Raw genomic sequence first — 22,030 nt, forward strand, 5'->3', positions numbered from 1 at the left:
CTAATATGAAGGAAGTAGTTAAAGCTGAAGTAATGAAATTACTTGATACAGGAATTATCTATCCTATTCTGATAGTAGTTAGGTGAGTCCTGTTCAAGTAGTTCCTAAGAAAGGGGGGATGACTATTATTATAAATAATAAAAATGAGCTGATATCCACTAGAACAGTCACTGGTTGGCATGTGTGTATTGATTATAGGAAGTTAAACAAAGCCACACGAAAGGACCATTTTCCTTTGCCTTTTATTGACCAGATGCTTGAGAGATTGTCTGGATATCCCTTCTACTATTTTTTAGATGGTTATTCAGGATATTTTCAAATTCTTATTGTACCTAAGGATCAAGAAAAAACTACATTTACTTGTCCATATGGAACATTTGCATATAGGAGAATGCCATTTGGGTTATGTAATGCACCTGCAACTTTTCAAAGATTGTATGATGTCTATATTCTCTGATATGGTTGAAAAATTCATTGAAATCTTTATGGATGATTTTTTAATTTTTGATCCTTCTTTTGATATGTGTTTGACTAACCTCTCCCAAGTTCTACAGCATTGTGAAGAAACTAATTTTGTATTGAACTGGGAGAAATGTCATTTTATGGTGCAGGAAGGAGTAGTTTTAGGCCATAAGATTTCATCTAGAGGGATAGAAGTAGACAAAGCAAAGGTCTCATTGAGAAATTACCATCACCAACATTTGTTAAAGGAGTGAGGAGTTTCTTAGGGCATGCTGGCTTCTATAGAAGATTTATAAAAGACTTCTCTAAAATTACCAAACCTCTTTGTAATTTATTGATCAAGGATGCACCTTTTAAATTTACTGATGAGTATTTGGTTGCTTTTAATAGGTTAAAGAGAGAATTAATCTCAGCTCCTATCATCACTGCACCTGACTGGAATCTACCATTTGAACTCATGTGTGATGCAAGTGACTATGCTATAGGAGCAGTCTTGGGACAAAGAAAGGAGAATAGACTTCATGTGATGTACTATGCGAGTCGAATACTGAATAATGCACAGTTGAACTATGCCACCACAGAGAAAGAGTTGCTCACCATTATTTTAGCTTTTGATAAATTTAAGCCATATCTTATAGGAGCAAAAATAATAGTTTATACTGATCACTCACCAATTAAATATTTACTTGAAAAGAAGGATGCAAAATCGAGACTAATTCATTGAGTGCTCTTATTGCAGGAATTTGACTTGGAGATTAAGGACAAGAAAGGAGCAAAAAATCTTGTAGCAGATCACTTGTCTCGATTAGAGTTAAGTAAAGAAATTGAGAACACTGAGGTACCCATTAATGAGTCATTCCCTGATGAGCAATTATTTGCATTACTCACATCTAGTACACCCTGGTATGCTGATATTGTTAATTTTAAGGCATGTGATATTATTCCTCCTGAATTTAATTACCAGCAAAAAAAAAATTTACATGATGCAAAATATTATTTTTGGGAGGATCCATATTTATATAAGTATTGTCTAGATCAGCTATTAGGAAATGTGTTCTTGATGATGAAATTAAAAATATTTTAAAACACCGCCATTCATTAGAGTGTGGAGGCCATTTTGGACCCAACAAAATAGCTGCTAAAGTATTACAGTGTGGTTTTTATTGGCCTAACCTGTTTAAAGATGCTATTACTTTTGTTTTTTCTTGTGACCGATGTCAAAGAATTGGAAATATTTCTTTTAGACAGGAAATACCACTAACCAATATCCTTGAAGTAGAACTGTTCGATGTGTGGGGATTAGATTTTATGGGGCTTTTTCCACCTTCTCATTCAAATCAATACATCCTGGTGGCAGTGGATTATGTATCCAATTGGATTGAGGCAGTAGCACTTCCCTCTAATGATGCCAAGAGTGTGCTCAAGTTCTTAAAGAAATACATATTCACACACTTTGGTATTCCAAGGGCTATCATCATGGATGGAGGTAAGCATTTTTGTAATCATTATTTGGATTCTCTATTGACAAAATATGATGTTACTCATTATGTAGGAACACCATATCATCCCCAAACAAGTGGACAAGTAGAGATCTCCAATCGTGAAATTAAAAGAATATTGAAGATTACTGTCAACTCATCAAGAAAGGACTGGTCCCTAAAATTAGATGATGCATTATGGGCATATAGAACAGTATTCAAAATGCCAATTGGGATGTCCCCGTATCGTCTAGTTTATGGAAAAGCATGCCATTTACCTGTGGAGCTAGAGCATCGAGCTTACTGGGCAACTAGGTTGCTAAATTTCAGTATGGAAGCTGCTGGGGAGAAAAGGTCATTACAGCTTAATGAACTTGATGAGTTCCACCTCCATGCATATGAAAATGCAAGAATTTACAAGGAGAGAATGAAAAGATGGCATGACAAGCATATTGTAAGGCATGAATTCCAAGCAGGACAAAAGGTATCGCTGTATAACTCTCGCCTAAAGCTATTTCTAGGCAAGCTCCGATCTAGGTGGTCAGGTCTATTTGAGATTATACAAGTTTTTCCATATGGAGCTGTTGAGCTGAAGAGTGGTGATAGGACCTTCAAGGTCAATAGGCAAAGGTTGAAGGAATACATAGATGGAGGATTTGAGCAACCAAAAACCTCCATATCACTGACATAATGCATTGGGATGGTCAAGCTAACGACTATAAACTAGCGCTTCTTGGGAGGCAACCCAAACAAAATTCTTTTTATTTTCTTTATTTTTTGAGTCAATTTTAATTCTCACTATATTTTCAAGGTTTGAATGGATGTTGTTCACTTTTTGTAGGCACATTGAAGAAGACAAGAGAGATAAAATGACTGAGGACGAGTTGCAAACTCGCACAAGCACATAGGCACGCTACAAAGGGGAGTACCCCTAACCTTTAAGAATACCTTGCTATAATATGTATTGTGATGATGATCTTGTCATTGAGCACAATATCCAATTCAAGTTTGGGGGTGCATTTGCATGAGCATTTCGTGTTAATAATATAGGATTGCTATTATGTTTGCATCTTTGTCTTTATATTTTAATAAAATTTAAAAAAAAAAATTGAAATGTTGATTCATTGATCACTTGTAAGGATATAGAGGGGGATAATTTTGCCTTTGTGTTATTATTTGGCTATCTTAGCTTTAAATTTGGAAGTCAAATTCAGAGATTGACTGTTTTAAACTTGTAAATACTTAAATAAAATCTCATATAGGAGATAGTTACTTTGCTTCGCCAATCCTATTTGTGAGCTTTGTTGCATTTGTTAAAATATAATATAGACAATTTACTTGAGAGAAATGATATAGGCATTCCTTTGGCATACCCTTTTTGATCCTTTGTATTTTCTTTTCATCCTATCTCATATCTACTGTTCATATTTTTTGAGAATAAATTGATTATAATGGTTAGAGCATACTAAATTTTTAGTTTTTCTTCCATTCAAAAAAAAAAAAAAGTACAATCTACTCTGCTGTTTCAAGTTGCCTAGTAACTAGGAGCATTCATGAGCCCCATGTTTACTTTTACGTCAAACAGTGACTTGAATTATGAGTATGCAAAGCACTTTGAGTATATGACTTGCTGAGTAACCGGGTGCCTTCATCGCCAATGTCGGTATTCACGTAAAAAGGCAAATAATGACTTAAGGAAGAGTGCCAAAGTGTATAGGCTATTCTAAAAGTATAAAATAAAACAAATAAAGGAAGGGATGTAAAGTATAAGTAATTAAGTATGCTCTAATTTATTGTGGTTAATTTATTTTCACTTATGTGACCATAACCATCATTCTTGTTGCTTGCTTTCCATTTTTTTTTACCTGAAAAAGTCCTATTGATCTCTTGAGTACGTTGTTTGCACTAGTGGAGATGGGCTGATAGGATTTTGCATTCAGGATTGGATGTTTGAATCAAATTATTTTATTAAAACCTAAAGGAAGCAGGGTAGCTATTGATTGTGCATAATTTTGTTGGAGTATGAATGAGTTTGGAATAGTTAGCTTGTGGGTTTGCCTTTCGGTTTTAGGTTGAGGTGGTTAAGCCATGGCATTTGGGTATTACTCCTTTGTATCTAGATAGATTTTGAGTATATTAATGTTAAATAAAATTTTTAATATTAATTTTTATTTTAGATTCTCCATTTTTTATTTGGACTTTTCTTTTGCTTAGGGACAACCAAAAACTTAGGTTCGGGGGTATTTGATGTATTGCATTTTTATAATTATTATTATTATTAGTTTTTAATGATTTTGATGAAATTGGTATAATAATTAACTAAATAAATATAAGAATCTGATATGTTTTATGTCAATTGCAGGTAATTGAGTCAGGTCACACCTAATTGGGTTTAACCATGTTTTAAAGATCAAATTAAGTGAAATTGGTTGAGTCCGATTCAGCAGGATTTGTCATCCAAAGTCATCAGGTCTTGCATCAAAATCAGAGTCCATCTCAAAGCAGAATAACCAAATCAAGATATCAATGGACCCCACACCTTATCTTTTTTGGCATCATCAGCCAGAAAAGAAACTAGAGGTGCAAAAAATAAATCAAACAGTTAATCTCTCCCATCTAGTCAACCAATCTAAATTCTGGATATTTTGGTGTGAGGACTCCTAAAAGGCAAGCTATAGGACTCCAAATTGAGCAAGATTAGATCCTATAGAATTTAAAGAGAAGCAAGAAAGGAACATAATTTACAGAATTGAATTTAGATTCCAGATGAGGTGGCTACAGTAGGTTGAAGTTGGTAACAATGTTGGACACAACAAAAAACATCGATACACCCAGATTCTTCTTACTGTTTCTTGTCACAAAGATCTGATATGGCAACCAATTTTGGGTGGCAAAGAGCTATCTTGGAAAGAATTAAATAAAAAAAAATTAGAGTCCAAACTAATTCTGCATGAGGAGCAAACTTAGAAAGAATTGAAACTAATTCTTGAAAAACTCGATTTGGGCAGCCAAAACCTTACTTTGTTTTGCAGATTTTGTGGACCCAGGAAGGTTGAAGAAGGAAGAAATTCTTCTCCTCTAATTAACCATGCCTCCTTTCCTTATTTTACTATAGAAATTAGAATAAAATCAAAAAATTTGGTCAGCATAAGGAGTAGATGGCTGGTGGTTGCTTAAAGCCTATCCAAAGAGGAGCGATTCTATACCAAATGGAAAGAATGATATATAGAATAAAATCATGGGAAAAATACCACCTTAACCCAAGTCCTAGCCCTATTTAAGGATCAAAAAATACCAGCAAAAGAGAGAGGAGAATCATCTTTGAAAGCTAGAAATCAAGCAAGGAGAGTTTGAAGTATCTGGAAGATTTGAAGAGAGGATTCATTCGGTCGTGCAATTCCTTCAGAGTTTTTAATTCTTTCTCTAGTTTACATTGAATTTATTTTCTAGAACTCATTGTTAGGATGATTTTGGAGTTTTATTCAAGTAAACTTGAGTTTGATTTTGATATGATGAAAAGCTAAATTTCTAGCTAGGGTACCTGATGTAGCTTGGATTTAATTTCAATTCCAGAATCTTGTATTAATTTTTTTTGTTAATATAATTATTTGTTATTTACATTTAATACTTTTAAGTATTATTATCTTTGGTACTTGATTGATTTCGATTTATAATTGGTACTGGGAAGAAAGATTATAAATTAGAGTTAATAACAAACATCATAGGAATAATAATTAGAGCGGAAGCAGAAGATTTGACCTGTGGGATCTTGAAAATAATCACTATGCTTATTGAACTAATTGAAATCTATTTTACTATTGGAAGATAGATTATAAATTTTAATTAGTATATTTAATAAGACTCGAGAGAGATTATTAAATAATTTAGAATTATTTATTCTTACATTAATAATTAAATTTGGATTATTAATCAGAATAGCTAGAATTGATAATTGGTCCAAGTGAAATCAGATATACCCTAGTGCTTTATCAATCGAATTTTGATTTAGCTTTCATTAAGTTCTTTAGAGTTAATTTTATTTTCTACTGTTATTCAGTTTTGATCATTTAGATATTAGTAAAATTAGCATTCATTTTTGGTAATTAAACTCAGTCCTCGTGAGAACGATCTCTTATTTATCATTATATTACTTGAGCAAATTCGTGCACTTGCGAAATAGGCTATCACAAACAGCTCATGATGACACACATAATTAAATAAGATCTTCTATCTAATTGTGTCTCTCACTATTTTATCAGATATCATAGCCCTCTTCTATGATGAATGAGACATTCTAAATAATTTTTTTAGTGGGATTGAGATCCTAATCTCTTATAGAGGCCTTATGGTTTCACAACAAATCTTTATGAGTTCAAAGATAGGAAAATCTTTCCAATTACATCTCATGTAATTCTCAACTTTATCTTGGCCTCTAAAATATTCATAGCTTTGTGATTTCACAACCCACAACAAACTATAATATTTTAATTAAGTTGGACCCTTCATTTTCATATGGTTAAATTTGAATATTGCTGTCCTTGTAGTTGCACAGCAAAGCAGCATACTCAAAAATACTGTAAGCATCTAATATGCACCAAAACTATATAACATCTATCCCCATAGTAAGCCTTGTGGTTGCACAATAAATCTACTATGATTCTTGGCAGAACATTGACCTAGCATAAAAGAAGGTCTTGAGTAGTATTTTCAACATTAGAGTTTTCAATTTTAAGATTGCTTAACCAAATTTGCTGGTAAGTAGGTAGGAAGCCTCTCATTGCTTTTCTTAGACACTAATAAGTTGGTCAGTTAAGCAAACGGACCTAATTAAATAACCACCTTTAGTATTTTTCTAGACACTAATTGATCAATTGATCAAGAATTGGTTAGCCCATAGTTGTTGTCACTACAACTTAATATAATTTTAATGAGAGTTTTTTTGGTCTCATGCACATTTTAATAAGAATATTTAAATTCAACTGCATATCAATTAAATCTATGATTCTATCATATATGTATTAATTCATATCAAATCATATAAATATAAAATCATACCAAGATTATTGACATAGCATAATTCATAGTATGCTTTAATTCAACACTATGATCATATGAGCATATGATTGAACCAAACAAGGTCAATTTTGATACTGCTGTAGGGTTCGATGAGTATAACAGAAGCAAAATAGATTTCAAAATTTTTGCATAATGAAACTCCATATAATGAAACCCTAATCCTAAGAATCCCTTAATGATAAAAATCATATGCATATATATAGGTATGTATAGAATAATACCTGTCATGCTACATCCAAAATTCTGACAGAGTTTCCACTGAGCACCCAAATGTTCGCCCTTTAATGTTGATCTATACAGGAGTTGATTCAAGCCAGTTGCTCTCTAATTTGATACCTCCTATTGAATTCTTTCTCAAAGAATTCCCTTGGGCAGCCCAACACTACCCTAGAACTTGGCCTTCCTTTCACTCCTCCTAGCCTTTTCTTTCTCTTTCTTTTTTTCTTCTCTTTGTCTTGCCTAATTCTCTTCCTAAGCCCTTGTCCTAAAGCAAACCTTTTGTCCTTAAGAGGACATTGTCTTAACAAGGGAAGGAACAAGATTATTGGGATAATAAGGGAGTGTGTATAAGAAAGAAGAGATTTGGGATGGATTGAATACCCGGGCATGCCACCTATTTGTCAGTGGAGAGCGGACACTTATCCATGCCATCTCGCACCCATTCAAACACATCTCATGCCCTTCCTCTTCATCTCATGCAAAGGAAAAAATCTGATTCAGGATCGGATCGTCAAGGAGCATCTAAAATTTTTTTTATAATAAGCTAATAAATATTTTAGCTTTTACCTGATATGCAGTGAAATAGAGATCAAATCCAAAAAGATTTTTTGAATCCAAAACCTCACAAAGGTTTGAACATACAAATCCTCTACTTCATGTGCACACCAAGCTTCGCAGGAAAGTGGGATGAAGCCTCGGATCATCGTACCTTGTCAAGGCAGCAAGGAGAGGAGGAAGAAGACCTTTGGTGTAATGCCTCACACCTAAAATTAGGATGCTAAAGCCTCTTCACACCAAGAGATTTGGATGCCCAAAACAACACGCCAAGGAGAAGGATCGATTCCTTCTCTTGGATGCCTCCTCTCTCTCTCTTTTTCTCACCTTAGCACACAATCTAATTGTTATGCTTTGATAGTTAGAGGTTCTCCCTATTTATAAATGATTCTTCATGACCCAATAGACTATGAGTCCAAATTCAAATCAACTTTGAATTAATCCAACCCTTATCTAAGAAGAAGTCCTATTTGAGATAGGATAGGCGCCTAATTAGGTGCTTCCATGCACCCACGCCTACACCCAAGAATGGGATGGCAAAACCAACACCCCATCCTCCTTTGATCAGCCATTAGGAGAGAAAGAGTCCCAGCAAAAGTAGACTCTAAGGAACTAATCCAAATATGGATCAATTCGAATCCAATTCGAATATGATTCGAACCAATTTCGAATAGATTGTCAATCTCAAACTATTTAAGATTTAGAACCAAGTCTAACTCAGATTTTCAATCTAATTAAGTCTAATTAAATCAGATCTAATATAAAATTAATTAGTACTTAAATTCAATCTCTCATAGACTCTTTAGATCATAGATCAAATTTTGTTCATCCCTAGGATTGAACCTAAACTTCATGTCTAGTGCTAGTTAGACATAGTCAATTGTTTAATTTCATATGACCTATAACTTAATTCTCAATCAAGTTAATCTATTTGTTCAATCAAGTTATATACTTTCAAATTGAATATATAGACTTAGCTCAATCCTTTATTACATCACTTAACTTTTTGCGTGACTCCATAGGTTAGAACACTAAGCTGGTAGCATAGGAACTATTTTCTGTACTAATCGAAGTTACCATCTAGTAATGATTTCCAATATCTGGATAAAGCAAATATTTATAAGATAATATTCAAAAATCTATGCATATGGTTACCGCATAATTTATCCCTTGGATCCTGAATACTCTAAGATGATCTAGGGTTAAACTGTCAACCCTGAAAGAATCATCCACATTGTATTCCAACCTTTCAAATCCATCATATGGATTATCCTGACCAAAATTTTACTAAATTAAAATATAGTGATGCATTAGCTCCTATAATCTAGGGAGGTCAATTTCATCTTGATCCATATACAGACTTCGTAAGTACTTGATTATACCCAGTAGTCTTCCATCACTGCATTAGAAATACAGATAGTTCGGTACCAAAATACAGTGAGTTGCTTGCAAGTTACTATGGTGATCTCAGATCTGAGAGAAACTTATGCCCAAACACTTCACGAGACTACTCTCGATAGTAGAGCACTCAGTAGGTGAGTCACGTGTTCAGTGATGATGTACTCCTATATCTCATCTGTATGCCATATTAGTGTCTCCATACTTTTTGGTTAAGAGGACAACTAATCTATATGGCACACAACGATCATCGCTTGATAAACATCATCATCCTTTAATAATGCATCATTTGGTCATGAATATGTTAAGAACTATTCGATAAATCTTTTTTTGTCGATTACATTATAGTTCTAAGGACTGCATCACAACACAAGGATTCTAGCAAAGAAAATATAACTTTGTGATGAAAAATATCAAAATAATTTTTATTCATTGATAAATAATTCATATACATATTATAAAATGAGCACAATCATCCAAATTGTTAGGTTCTGGCCACATAATGGAAAATATTTTTAAAATTTTAAAATCATATAAATCAATATCTTTATCAAAAAAAACTATCGAGCCAGAATCCAAATCATAGAATCACCTTGCCGATATTGATAAAACAAAAACAAGCATGCAAAAGAGATAGAATTTTATACTTTCACCAAAATAAAAAAATATCACATTGGTGTTCTCCATGAGACCCCAAGGTAGAAGTCCTCTAACGATGATTCACATGAAAGTTGGCCAAGGTTTTTTCCAATCGGTGTGCTGCCACAGCCTTGTCTTCTCAAGAACACTATCGGCTTCAAACTTACGGTACGATCGTGCCAAAACCTAGTTGCTTTCGATCTTACTACTAAAATGACACCAAGAAGACACTCTTCAGATGTCATACAACCTAAGATTTGATTTTTGGCTCCAACATATGGAAAAATCAAATCCTAGGGCACACAAGCAACACTTGCTAAAAATCTCACCACCCTTCTTATAACTTTTGCTACTCAAATTTCTCTTACTTTTTTTTCAATTTTTTTTCAAAATTTTTCTTATGATTAACACATCCCTAATCTCTAGTTTCAACCCAAAATCATGCTATTAAACCAAGTGGGGCATCCCATATAAATAGGGGACCAAGGGATGTCACATGGGATGAAGGGGCACCAACCTTTGGTGCTCCATCTTCTCACATGGTGAATAAATTCACCGTATGAATTTTTGGTGTATCAAATACTTGTAGTAGAATCACTCTCTCTCTTCTACATGCCATAAAAAACCCAATCAATTTTGGCATTAAATCAAAGAATATCTGGTTTATCTTTTAAGGTAACGCGTATAATTAAGAGCCTTCTTTAAGAAGGACTCTCCATTTCACATGCTAATTTGAGATGGAGGTGGCATTTATTTTTTATATGACTTCTAGTAGGCACAGAGGAGTCCTTCTACACTTGAAACTAGTTTATGTTGGATAAGGATCCAATTTAAATTGACCCAATCCTATTGGATCAAAGGCAACTGGTCTAGGTTAGCTCAAACACTTTGATCTAAACCAATTTAGGAACTTGGGTTAATACAATGTGCTAGCATATTAAATTAATCTATAAAATTTATATTAACTCTAATTAAATCAGACCAAAGCCAAATCTCAAAGTGTGTGACCCATTGGGTTCCAAATCTAGCCAGTAGTGGACCAAGACTTTCGACGTAACCTTAATCCGATGAGATTAGGTCATCCGAAGAGTCTCAAACTTAGACTCTTCCAAATTGATTCCAAAATTAAACTCTTTTAATTTTATTGAATCCATAAGTTAGGATTGATATCTAGCAACATGTCATAAATACCTAAAAAATTTAAAATTTTGATGAAAAATTATCAAAATACCCTTCAGTGGTAAGTTCCCGTATAATTCAATTTTTCAATCAAACAACATTCCAGATGAGCTGTGGGTATGAAAATATGTCAAATCCAATCACTTATCTTTATGTATCTCTATCTGAAGGTGATGATTCAGTTGATGAAATGTTAGAATTTTTTTTCTAATTATCATCCTGCTTTGGTCAAAGACTTTCGAATCATCATCTTATGAGATCACATAGGATGTTCGCTCCCCTTATTAGGAGTGACTGATCTTTTATTGATCACTCACAATCTTCATGCACTCTTCACCATATCCAGAACACCCCATACAAGGATCAAAGAATCAAGTTAGAAAGTGGATCAAAATATGGATCCAAGTACATAGGGTACCATGGTGACCTCAGGTCTAAGAATTACTTACACAACTCCCACTAGAGAATCATCAGTTGACATATAAATAAGACTCCATCTGATATTCTCTCCAGGTCTATTCAGTGAACTCATTCTTTAATGAGCACCCATATCCTTGTATTAGTGTCACCACACAAGTGGTTGTGAGATCAACCATCCTCATTCTGAGCATATATAGGATATTCTAGTCTTATCGGTATCATTGATCTCTGACTCAATGTACCAACGATTAAGAATATTTTAGGTTAGGGCTATCAAGAATTTAGATCTCATTGGCATGATCTCATCACGGCCCTAAAACCATTGCCTGGACCTATGGAGTTTATTATAATCTTAAAATTAATAAGATGCAGCATATAATGAATCAAAAATATCTATTTATTAATAATATAAATATCAATTATATAAGTCTGGAAGATAAATTATAATAAACATTCTATCGCATCTCATATGTGATTGGTTGGTAGGACATTATTCTTTCACAAATGATTGGCTTTAGGACACATTTCCTAACAAGCCCCTAATCAAATATCGTGGCATGTAGATAAATGTCAAGATTTAATCCGAAGAGACATCTTCTCGCAGAAGAACTCTTCGATGAAATTAATTCTCGATGTTTCTTCCGAAGTGTCGCGAGGCTTCAATAGGTGTGCCCACTCCATCCAAGGGATGGAAATTTACCAAGTGACCATCCAATGGTCAATAAGGGAGGTGTCCAACCAGATTAGGTATGGAGAAAAATGAGAGACCTTAACCACTTGGACTCTAAGTCTAAGTGGCGCCAAGGATAAAGGGGCGGCATGGGTTCAAGCTTATCCATTTTTCCCAGTGACTAAAAGAGTGATTAAGAGGTAGAAGGACTCCTCTGTGCCTCTTAGTCATCTAAAGTCCATGCCACATAAATTTTTTTATGGAATAAATTAGATAAGGATGAAGGAAGGGGCGCCTCATCTCATGGGGCGCCATTTGGCCTTTAGCGCATGAAGGAAATCCCACATGCTAAGAGAGATAATCTTTGACACATGGGTTTCAGATTAGATGGTGCCAAACCTCTTGGCTTAACTAGCCAAGGGTCAATACAATCCATACCCAAAATAAGATTGAGCTTAATTGGATTTAACTAGCCCAATCAAGAACCAAAAAATCGAATCTGATTCGATTAGGAGCTACGGTTTGCAACATGTGCTAGCATGTTCATCCTGTAAATATGATCTAATCCAATTAAATTTTTTATCAATCTCTTTTATGTATGAACCATTGGTTCCATATCTATCTAGCAGTAGGTCCGAGTATAAGTTGATCTGATTTGATTAGAATTCTTTCTAACCGATTGAGGTCCAATCGTGCTAATCCGATTTCAAAAATTAGAATCCTTTCTAATTGGTGATCGAATTAAACTCTTTAATTCAATCAAACCTACAAGACAAGATTGATATCTAGTAATATATCATGTCTATTCAAAAGATATAAAATTTTGATAAAAATATCAAAAATATCTTTCAGTGGTAAGTTATCGTACAATTAAATACTCCGATCATACTACATCTCGAATATGACTATGGACATGGAATCTTGTCCAATTTAATTTTATATTTATATTTTTCTCAATCTTATAATGATGATTTAATTAATAAAATATTAAAAATCTTTTTTAATTTTTATTCTATTTTGATCAAAGTCTCCTTGAATCATCATTTGATAAGAGCAAGTAGGATGCGATCTCCTCTTACTAGGAGTGATCGATTCTATGTTGACCTACTCATAACCTCTATACATAATCTATCATATCCAAAATACTCCATACATGACTAAGTCATGAATGAGTATGACCAAAATATAGATTCATGTATACAAGGTTCCATGATAGTCTTAAGTTAAAGGATTACTTGCACAACTCCCATTAAGAGAAATATCTTCTGATAGGTAAGTAAGACTCCATAAGATACTCTCAAGATCGATCAATTTAGTGAACTCATTCTCTAATGACCACCTACATCTTTATATTAGTGTCTCATATAAGTGATTGTGAGATTAATCACCCTCTCTACCGAGCATACATAGGGTGTGCCAGTCTTATCGAAAGTATTGATCCTTAGCTCAATGATCTATTGACTGAAAATATTTTAGATTAGGATTTTAGGATTTTAGATCTCACTGATATGATCTTATCATAGTCCTAAAGCCATTATCCTAGTCTATGAGATGCACCATAATCTTAACAAATATAAGATGCAGCATATGATAAAACATAAATGCCTTTTCTTTATCCATAAATTATCAAGTACATCAGTTAGGAAAATTATAATAAAAATCCATCAAAATACAAATTTTGATTGGCTTGTAGGATATTATTTTTTTATTCTTCCTCTTAAGAAACACTTGCTTGCACAAGAAATAGGTGGTTGGAGTTGAATCGCTCTTCTTGATTTCTCACTTAATGCATGATAGGAATTTTTGGAGTTTGCTGATGTTCTCTTTTATTTTCTTTTACTCTCTTCAGTTCTCTTTCTTCAATAATCACTTAGGCACCTATAAATCCTAATTAACATCTCTAAAAATGAGTTTCTAGCCATTGGGAGTTGACAAATAGCCATTAGAGAAGTTTTGTGCAATTCTGTAACTTTCGAAAAACTAGCCATTAGAGCTATCAACTATAATGGAGTTAGCTCTACCAGATGTGGAGTCAACTCGAGCTTTCCTAGAGTCGACTTGAGGTCTTTAGAGGTTGACTCAAAGACTGTTCATAGAAAAACCACCTCTCTATCTTTCTTGTGAGAGCTGAGCCAAGGTTTGCGAGAGCTGACTCAAGGTCTGTATCGATTGGATCCTATGTGCCAGAGTTGACTTTAGGAATCCTTTGTTGGGTTCCGACCAGCCAACAAAAAATAATTTTTAAAATTTTAAAATCATACAAATCAATAGCTTTATTAAATAAAACTATCGAGCCAAAATCCAAACCCAAGAATCACCTTGCCGATATCGATAAAACAAAAACAAGCATGCAAAAGGGATAGAATTTTATACTTTCATCAAAATAAAAAAGTGGCATGTTGGTGTTCTCCATAAGACCCCAAGATAAAAGTCCTCCAATGATGATCCACACGAAAGTTGGCCTAGGTCTTTCCCAATCGGTGTGTTGCCGTAGCCTAGTCTTCTCAAAAATACTACCGACTTTGAACTTATGGTATGATCGTATCAAAGCCCAGTTACTTTGGATCTCACCACTAAAATGACACCAAGAAGACACTCTTCAGATATCTTGCAACCTAAGATTTGATTTTTGTTTTCAATACATTGAAAATCCAAACCCTAAGGCACACAAGCAATACTTGCTAAAAATCTCACCACCCTTCTTGCAAATTTTGCCACTCAATTTTCCCTTGCCTTTTTCTCAAATTTTTTTCAAAATTTTTCCTATAATTTCTACATCCCTCCTCTCTAGTTTTAGCCCAAAATTATAGTATCAAGCCATGTGGCACATCCCATATAAATAAAGGACCCAGAGATGTGTCATGAGATGAAGGGGCACCAACCTTTGGCGCTCCAACTTCTCACATAGTGAATAAATTCACCGTGTAAAACTTTTGGTGCATCAGATGCTTGTAGTAGAAGGAATCTTTCTCTTCTATATACCATAAAAATTCTACTTAATTTTGGTGTTAAATCATAGGAGTTCTGATTTATCTTTAAGGCAACATGTTTAATTAAGAGCCTTCTTTAAGAAGGACTCTCCATTTCACATGCCAAATTGAGGTGGGTGGCATTTATTTTTTACTGTGGATTTTAGTGGGTGTAGAGGAGTCCTTCTCTAATTGAAACTATTTCAAGTTGGATAAAGATCCAATTTAAATTGATCTAATCCCATTAGGTCAAAGGCAACTGTTCTAGGTTAGCTTAAGCACTTTGATCTAAACCAATTTAGGAACTTGGGTTAATATAATGTGCTAGCATATCAAATTAACCCATAAAATTTATATTAAATTTTAATTAGATTAGATCAAGATCAAATTCCAAAGTGTGTGACCCATTGAATTCCAAATCTAGCCAGTAGTAGATCAAGACTTTCGACGTAATCCTAATCCAATGAGATTAGGTCATCCGAAGAGTCCCAATCAACTTGAACTCTTCCAAATTGATTCTAGAATTAAATTATTTTAATTTTGATGAATCCACAAGTCAAGATTGATATCTAAGAATGTATCATGACTATTTAAAAGATTTAAAATTTTGATAAAAAATTATCAAAATATCCTTCAGTGGCAAGTTACCGCGTAATTCAATCTTTCAGTCAAATAATATCTCAGATGAGCTGTGGGTATGAAAAAATATCAAATCCAATCACTTATCATTATGTACCTTGATCTGAAGATAATGATTCAATTGATGATATATTAAAAATTCTTTTCTAATTATCATCCTGCTTTGGCCAAAGACTTCCGAATCATCGACCTATGAGATCACATAGGATGTTCGCTACCCTTATTAGGAGTGATTGATTCCTTATTGATCACTCACAACCTCCATGCACTCTTCACCATATCTAGAACACCACATACAAGGATCACAGAACCAAGTTAGGAAGTGGACCAAAATATGAATCCAAGTACATAATGTACTATGGTGATGTCAAGTCAAAGGATCACTTACACAACTCCCACTAGAGAAAAATCAGTTGACATGTAAATAAGACTCCATCTAATATTCTCTCGTAGGCCAATTTAGTAAACTTATTCTCTAATGAGCATCCATATCCTTGTATTAGTGTCACCACACAAGTAGTTGTGAGATCAACCTCCCTCATTTCTAAGCATACATAGGACATGCCAGTCTTATCGGTATCATTGATCTTCGACTCAATGTACCAATGACTAGAAATATTTTATGTTAGGACTATCAAGAATTTAGGTCTCACTGGCGTGATCTCATCACGATCCTAAAATCATTGTCCAGACCTATGAGATTTATTATAATCTAAGAACAATAAGATGCAACATATAATGAATCAAAAAATATCTATTTTATTAATAATATAAATGTTACATGAGTTTAGAAGATAAATTATAATAAACATCCTATCGCATCCTATATGCGATTGGCTTGTAGGATATTATTCTTTCAATCTCCTACTTGCACTAAAGCCAATCACCCTTATACTTGATACCCATGCTATCAAGGTGGCGGTCAAACTGCTGCATTGACAAGACCTTAGTGAATGGGTTCGTTATATTATTCTTGGTGTCAACTCACTCCATGATCACATTGCATCTTTCGACTATCTCCCGAACAAGGTGGAACCATCTTAGGATGTGCTTGGATTTATGATGAGATCTTGGTTCTTTGGCTTGAGCAACTGTCCCAGTATTATAATAATAAAGAGGCACTAATTGTTCAATTTCTGGAACCACACCCAACTCTATTATGAATTTCTTCATCCAGACAGCCTCCTTAGCAGCCTCACTTGCAGCAATATACTCAGCCTCAATGATCGAGTCAGCAACTATTTACTGTTTGAAACTTTTCCAACTTATGCACCACCATACAGAGTGAACACATACCTAGATATAGATTTATTATCATCCAGATCAGATTGAAAACTAAAATCTGTATAACCTTCTAGTTTTAAATAGATCCACCATATATAAGAAAAACATCTCTAGTCCTTCTCAAGTATTTGAGTATAGTTTTTACAACTTTTCAATGATCCTTCCCGAGATCTGCCTGAAATCTACTTACAATGCCCAAGGTATAAGCCATATCAAGCTTGATACATAACATAGCATACATAATCGATCCTACAGTCGAAGCATAAGGAATAGAACTCATTCAGTTTCTCTCTTCAGGTGTTTAGGAGACATCTTCTTAGAGAGTTGTATGCCATGACCTATGGGCAAGTAACCTCTTTTACTTTCCTCCATATTGAATCTCTTCAACACAAGATCAATATACCTAGACTGGGATAAGCCTAGCATCTTTTTCGATCTATTCCTATAGTTCTTTATACTAAGCACATAGGATGCTTCACCTAAGTCTTTCATGAAAAATTTTTGTGATAGCCAAGTCTTGACAGATTGCAACATCGGGATATCATTTTCAATGAGTAGTATGTCATCTACATATAGGATCAAGAAGTTAATAGCACTCCCATTAGTCTTTTTGTACATACAAAGTTCATCCACAGTTTTGATGAAGCCAAATGATTTGACTGTCTCATCAAAATAGATGTTCCAGCTCCTCGATGCTTGCTTTAATCCATATATGGATCTATTCAGCTTGCATACCTGATTTGCTCTCCCACTTGAGATAAATCTCTCTGGCTGAGTCATATAGACTTCTTCCTCAAGATTTCCATTGAGAAAGGTAGTCTTAACATCCATCTGCCAGATCTCATAGTCATGGTATGCTGAATAGCAAGCATTATCCGAATAAACTTGAGCATGATTATCGATAAAAAGATTTCTTCATAATCAACACCATATTTTTGTCTAAAACCTTTTGCCACCAGCCTAACCTTATAGGTCTCTATCTGACCATCCGCTCCAATCTTCTTTTTGAAGATCCATTTGCAACCTATTGGGGTCACACCCTTAGGTGCATCAACAAAAGTCCATACTTGGTTGACACACATGGAGTCCATTTTGGATTTCATGGTATTGAGCAATTTGTCAGAGTCACTACTCATGACAACTTTCGAATAGGTTATGGGATCATCATTCTCAATGATGTGAGATGTGTTGTCATTTTCAATGATAAATCCATATTTGAGTGGTACATTACGCACTCTACTCGATTTTCGAAGAGGAGGTGCGTGTAGTGGCTGTGCCTCAATAATGGGTACATCTGGTTGAGAACATTTAGTGAATCCTGGATAGGTTGTAGGTTTTAAACTTCTTCAAGTTCAATAGACCTCCCACTACCTCCTTCTTGGATAAACTCTTTCTCCAAGAAAATGGCATGCCTACCAACAAACACCTTTGGTTAAGTAAGATTATAAAAGTAGTATCCTATACTCTCCTTAGGGTAACCTACAAACCTGTATTTTTCTGATCTAGCATCCAGCTTATGTCCATCAATATTTTTCACATAAGCCGGGCAACCTCAAATCTTAAGATGCTTGAGATTGGATCTTTTTCCTTTTTATATTTGATATGGAGTGCTAGAAATAGATTTAGAAGGTGTTTTATTTAAAATATACGCTATGGCCTCAAGAGCATATCCCTAGAAGGATATCAGAAGATCTGTGAAACACATTATGGACCGCACCATATCTAATAAGATGCGATTCCTCCTTTCTATAATTCTATTTAATTATGGAGTATAAGGAGGTATCCATTGAGAGAGTATTTTATTTTATTTTAAATAATCAAAAAACTCACTAGACAAGTATTCTCCTCCTCGATCAGATCGAAGAGTTTTAATACTTTTACTAGTTTATTTCTCATCCATTCTTTGATACTCTTTAAATTTGTCAAAGGCTTTGGATTTATATTTCATTAAATACACATATCCAAATCTAGACCTATCATCAGTAAATATGACGAAGTAAGAGTATCTATCTCTGACTTGAGTCGATATCATACCACATACATCAGTATGTACAAGGTCCAAAATATCACTTGTCCTTTCTCTATGTTTAGTAAATAGAGTCTTGGTCATTTTTTTCATGAGATAAGATTCACAAGTTCCATATAATTCAAAATCATAAGGATCAAAAAAATTATCTTTAAATAACTTGTTAATTCTTGACTCATTTATATGGCCAAGTCGGCAAAGCCAGAGGTATGTGACATTCACATCCTCTCTCTTTCTTTTCTTTATATTATCAATATGAATTATATTATCATTAAGTGAAATAAACAAAAGATCATTATCAATAAAAGCACTTCCATAGTATTTATTAAAAAAATATATAGAACAATCATTATTCTTTACATTTATTTCAAAATCTTGTTTCAATAACAATAGTATAGAAATAATATTTCTAATGATATTTGAAATATAATAACAAGTCTTCAGCTTCAAAACTTTGCCCGAAGGCAACTTCAAAACCCTGATTCCTACGACTTCAGCCTGAATGGACTCTTCACTAGCGCCAAATAATTTGAAGTCACCTTTATTCAAACTCTTTATTTTTTGTAGACCCTACAACAATTTGCAAAGGTGTGAACCACAGGCGATATCCAATATCCAAAAATCTAAAATTGAAGTACTTAATGATAAATTAGTTTGTATTATTGGAAAATGTGTCCCAAAAAGTCAATCGTCAAGCTGTTGATGGTTGAGCAACCAAGTATTGTAATTGATTTGTTAGTAAATAAAATATATTTGGCATCTTCATCATAAGCTTTCATCTTCTAATGAACTCTGTTGTTATGATGAAGTCTTTAGGACTATTTAAGTTCGATAAAGAGAGGATTTATGATTAGTCCTTAAAACTGTTCACGACCAAATGATAGGCTGTTAATAAGGACAACAGCTTCTATCAAGCATAGGTCGCTGTAGGCCATATGGATTGGTTGTCCTCTTAACCAAGGAGTGTAGAGACATTGGTATGGCATACAGGTGAGATGTAAAGGTACATCATCATTGAACGTGACCAACTCCAGAGTATTCTGCTATCGAGAATGTCTCTGATGGGATATAGGTATAAGTGTCCCTTAGACTTGAGATCGCCTCATTGACTTGCAAGCAACTCACTGTGCTTTGGTACTGGACTAACTGAATTTCTAATTCAGGGATGGAAGGCTTCTGGACACAGTCAAGTACTTGCGAAGTCAGAGTGTGATCGAGATGGGATTGACCACTCCAAGAGTTGGAGAAGAATGAGTCGTTGTATTTCAATTTAGCAAAACCTTGGCCAGGGTAATCCATCAGATGGATTTGATATTTTGAAATACAATATGGACAACCTGATCAGAGTTGACAGTTGAACTCTGGGGTGTCCTATGATCATTTTGGTCAAGGGGATGAATTATATGAAAACTATATCCACATGGGTTCTAAGGATGTTGTTCTACACATTCGACCTATCCGATCGTCGGGTACCATTGCTAGATGGTCACTTCGATTGGTACAGAAATTTATTTCTATACTACCGACTTAGATTCGGACATATGAGGTCACACACATTAGAGTTCATGATCCGATTAGATGGTTGATCAACGATTAAGAAACGTTCTAGGGTTAAATGATCAATACGATTGACATTTAACCCAGTGCAAGTATTGCAGGAGGATCGATTAGCAATTCGATTGCTAATTGGCTTAATTTGATTAAGCCAATGGGCTGAGATTAAGTCTAATTAAATATAATTTAATTATATTTGGTTTGGGCTTGATTGGATCAAGTCCAATTAGTTTATTGGATAAACCAAGTGCAAGGAAAAACTAGTCCTAGTTCAACTAGGACTTGGGTCAATCTAATTTCTAATTTGATTAGAAGATTAAATCAGATTTAAATCTAATTTAATCTGATTAAATTAGGTTTTTAATTGGGTTAAGACCTATTTTAATTAGGTTGATCTAATTTTGGTTGATTGGAAAAACCAAATTAAAATAAGTCATAAGATAGAATCCTAGTAAGACTAGGATTCCACCTTGCGCCACATAAGCCTTCCCCACGCCCTCTCTCTTATTCAATGCCAATCTCCACTTATTTTGTGTGACAAAAGCCCTCTCCCAGGTCTCTCCCACGTTCACAAAAGGTCTTCTCTCTTTTTTCTTACATGGAAGGTGGTTTGGATCAAATAAAAAAGGAATAAGTTTGGATTTCGAATTCTATGAGATAGAGTTTTAGAAATCCAAAATTCTTTCAATTTTGCACCGAATTTATCCAATTTTTTTTTAAAATTTTCATGGCTTTTAGGGTATATATTGTGCACCTTTTGCTAGTGATCCATGCACAAAAATAAGGAGGAGGTGCTCAAGAGTTGGGCGCCCCTTAACTTGCCATGTTTGGATAAGCCTTGACTAGGTATTTGACCTAGACAAGGACTCTATCATATCTATCTATATAAAATGAGTTTCTTTATGAAATTTTAGGAGACGATAGAGATTTGAGAGGCCTTTGTGCTATCCAAAAATTAAAGAGAAAAACCTTTGGGTCGTAGAGATATAAAAGATGCAAGTTAGGGTGTCTAGAGAGAAAAACGTGAAGAAGAAGAGGGTCTTCTTCTAGGGTTTTTTGTTTTCATATCTTTCCTCCCTCCATCTTGAGTTTCCTGAGAGCGTCTCAGATCTAAAACTCCTCCTTTTACTTTCCATCTTTGGAAGAGTCCAAATCAAGAAGAAGGAGCCACCTGATCAACCATCAAAGAAGGATCAGCGCAGTACTAGCATACTGTGCTGATTTCCTGAAGCAGGACTTCTGATCGAGATTCGTGGGCTCGTGTGGATGACTCCTAGAGGTCAAACGTGTGTGCGGCTTGCAACATCATTCTTAAGCCCAGATCAGCAAGGTTAGAGTGTCTAACTTGCAAGGTAATAGATCTGATCTATTGTTTAATACATACATTTGATGTAGTATAGAAACATGTTGATATGATCAATATGTAGTTCATGCTATATTTATATATTTTAATTTTTGATTT

This window comes from Elaeis guineensis, chromosome 4, assembly GCF_000442705.2.
Source record: "Elaeis guineensis isolate ETL-2024a chromosome 4, EG11, whole genome shotgun sequence".
Taxonomy (NCBI): Eukaryota; Viridiplantae; Streptophyta; class Magnoliopsida; order Arecales; family Arecaceae; genus Elaeis; species Elaeis guineensis.